The 3,538-nt window shown below is 45.1% G+C and overlaps 1 non-coding gene across 1 annotated transcript; it reads left to right on the top strand.

The window, feature by feature from the left end:
• The first annotated feature begins 3,097 nt into the window (after positions 1-3,097).
• Positions 3,098-3,170, top strand: Trnar-gcg (transfer RNA arginine (anticodon GCG)). The gene has a single exon. It is a non-coding gene; the product is annotated as a tRNA-Arg (tRNA).
• Positions 3,171-3,538: the final 368 nt, after the last annotated feature.

Raw genomic sequence — 3,538 nt, forward strand, 5'->3', positions numbered from 1 at the left:
GTTCGGTCCCTGCCGGCGGCAGGTTATCTTTTCGTCCACTTTACTTTCTTCACATTTATATTCTAATTACTACAAATAACACCCCTATACTTTCCTTGGCATTGCTGTCTGTTAGTTCTAATTAATATTGTGTCTAACAAAGAAAAACGAGCCCTTAAAAGTAATCTTCTTTCCTTAATTCATAGCGAGGGTCTCGTTCTGGCAGATGTGATGCCTTCAGGTAGTATGCGAGGGATTATTGGTCAGCTGCCTGCTCGTAAAGATCACGTGCTACGTGACGCCAAAAAAAAGGCAAAAAAGAGTGTTCCACACTCGCCGCCATGGCTACGACTGGCGCTGACTGACACTCCTAAGTTTCAACCCACATATATACCCTATAAAGTGGACGGGGAAGATGACCGCCGCCGTAGCCTCAGTGTAGAGCATCGGACGCGTTATCGGAAGGTCGCAGGTTCGGTCCCTGCCGGCGGCAGGTTATCTTTTCGTCCACTTTACTTTTCTTCACATTTATATTCTAATTACAGCAAATAACACCCCCTATACTTTCCTTGGCATTGCTGTCTGTTAGTTCTAATTAATATTGTGTCTAACAAAGAAAACGAGCCCTTAAAAGTAATCTTCTTTCCTTAATTCATAGCGAGGGTCTCGTTCTGGCAGATGTGATGCTTCAGGTAGATGCGAGGGATTATTGGTCAGCTGCCTGCTCGTATAAAGATCACGTGTCTACGTGAGACGCAAAAAAAAGGCAAAAAAGAGTGTTCCACACTCGCCGCCATGGCTACGGACTGGCGCTGACTGACACTCCTAAGTTTCAACCCACATATATACCCGATAAAGTGGACGGGGAGATGACCGCCGCCGTAGCTCAGTGGTAGAGCATCGGACGCGTTATCGAAGGTCGCAGGTTCGGTCCCTGCCGGGCGGCAGGTTATCTTTTCGTTCCACTTTACTTCTTCACATTTATATTCTAATTACTACAATAACACCCCCTATACTTTCCTTGGCATTGCTGTCTGTTAGCTTTCTTAATTAATATTGTGTCTAACAAAGAAAACGAGCCCTTAAAAGTAATCTTCTTTCCTTACTTCATAGCGAGGGTCTCGTTGGCAGATGTGATGCCTTCAGTAGTATGCGAGGTCTATTGGTCAAGCTGCCTGCTCGTATAAAGATCACGCTGCTCCGTGACGCCAAAAAAAAGGCAAAAAAGAGTGTTCCACACTCGCCGCCATGGCTACGACTGGCGCTGACTGACACTCCTAAGTTTCAACCCACATATACCCTATAAAGTGGACGGGGAGATGACCGCCGCCGTAGCTCAGTGGTAGAGCATCGGACGCGTTATTCGAAGGTCGCAGGTTCGGTCCCTGCCGGCGGCAGGTTATCTTTTCGTCCACTTTACTTCTTCACATTTATATTCTAATTACTACAAATAACACCCCCTATACTTTCCTTGGCATTGCTGTCTGTTAGTTCTAATTAATATTGTGTCTAACAAAGAAAAACGAGCCCTTAAAAGTAATCTTCTTCCTTAATTCATAGCGAGGGTCTCGTTCTGGCAGATGTGATGCCTTCAGGTAGTATGCGAGGGATTATTGGTCAGCTGCCTGCTCGTATAAGATCACGTGCTACGTGACGCCAAAAAAAGGCAAAAAAGAGTGTTCCACACTCGCCGCCATGGCTACGACTGGCGCTGACTGACACTCCTAAGTTTCAACCCACATATATACCCTAAAGTGGACGGGGAGATGACCGCCGCCGTAGCTCAGTGGTAGAGCATCGGACGCGTTATTCGAAGGTCGCAGGTTCGGTCCCTGCCGGCGGCAGGTTATCTTTTCGTCCACTTTACTTTCTTCACATTTATATTCTAATTACTACAAATAACACCCCCTATACTTTCCTTGGCATTGCTGTCTGTTAGTTCTATTAATATTGTGTCTAACAAGAAAAAACGAGCCCTTAAAAGTAATCTTTTTCCTTAATTCATAGCGAGGGTCTCGTTCTGGCAGATGTGATGCCTTCAGGTAGTATGCGAGGGATTATTGGTCAGCTGCCTGCTCGTATAAAGATCACGTGCTACGTGACGCCAAAAAAAGGCAAAAAAGAGTGTTCCACACTCGCCGCCATGGCTACGACTGGCGCTGACTGACACTCCTAAGTTTCAACCCACATATATACCCTATAAAGTGGACGGGGAGATGACCGCCGCCGTAGCTCAGTGGTAGAGCATCGGACGCGTTATTCGAAGGTCGCAGGTTCGGTCCCTGCCGGCGGCAGGTTATCTTTTCGTCCACTTTACTTTCTTCACATTTATATTCTAATTACTACAAATAACACCCCTATACTTTCCTTGGCATTGCTGTCTGTTAGTTCTAATTAATATTGTGTCTAACAAAGAAAAACGAGCCCTTAAAAGTAATCTTCTTTCCTTAATTCATAGCGAGGGTCTCGTTCTGGCAGATGTGATGCCTTCAGGTAGTATGCGAGGGATTATTGGTCAGCTGCTGCGTATAAAGATCACGTGCTACGTGACGCCAAAAAAAAGGCAAAAAAGAGTGTTCCACACTCGCCGCCATGGCTACGACTGGCGCTGACTGACACTCCTAAGTTTCAACCCACATATATACCCTATAAAGTGGACGGGGAGATGACCGCCGCCGTAGCTCAGTGGTAGAGCATCGGACGCGTTATTCGAAGGTCGCAGGTTCGGTCCCTGCCGGCGGCAGGTTATCTTTTCGTCCACTTTACTTTCTTCACTTTATATTCTAATTACTACAAATAACACCCCTATATTTCCTTGGCATTGCTGTCTGTTAGTTCTAATTAATATTGTGTCTAACAAAGAAAAACGAGCCCTTAAAAGTAATCTTCTTTCCTAATCATAGCGAGGGTCTCGTTCTGGCAGATGTGATGCCTTCAGGTAGTATGCGAGGGATTATTGGTCAGCTGCCTGCTCGTATAAAGATCACGTGCTACGTGACGCCAAAAAAAGGCAAAAAGAGTGTTCCACACTCGCCGCCATGGCTACGACTGGCGCTGACTGACACTCCTAAGTTTCAACCCCACATATATACCCTATAAAGTGGACGGGGAGATGACCGCCGCCGTAGCTCAGTGGTGTAGAGCATCGGACGCGTATTCGAAGGTCGCAGGTTCGGTCCCTGCCGGCGGCAGGTTATCTTTTCGTCCACTTTACTTTCTTCACATTTATATTCTAATTACTACAAATAACCCCCTATACTTTCCTTGGCATTGGTCTGTTAGTTCTAATGTCTAGAGGGTGTTTTCTAAAACGCGTGAATCTATGATAGCATTGTGCTATCGATGCGCATTAACCAGACTTCACACCTGTGTGCAGATATCCCTATTATTAAAGTCGAAGCTAATGCAGTTATCGTGTCTTCTGAAATATTAATTTTTCTTAGTCGCTTTTGCGCGTATTTCTATTGCACTTTTATGTTGCAGTAAAATTTAATATTGAATTATATATTCTTACTATCTATTTTACTTGATTTCCTTATCTACAATAGAGACAAATACC

Source organism: Rhipicephalus sanguineus, unplaced genomic scaffold (assembly GCF_013339695.2).
Source record: "Rhipicephalus sanguineus isolate Rsan-2018 unplaced genomic scaffold, BIME_Rsan_1.4 Seq338, whole genome shotgun sequence".
Lineage (NCBI taxonomy): Eukaryota > Metazoa > Arthropoda > Arachnida > Ixodida > Ixodidae > Rhipicephalus > Rhipicephalus sanguineus.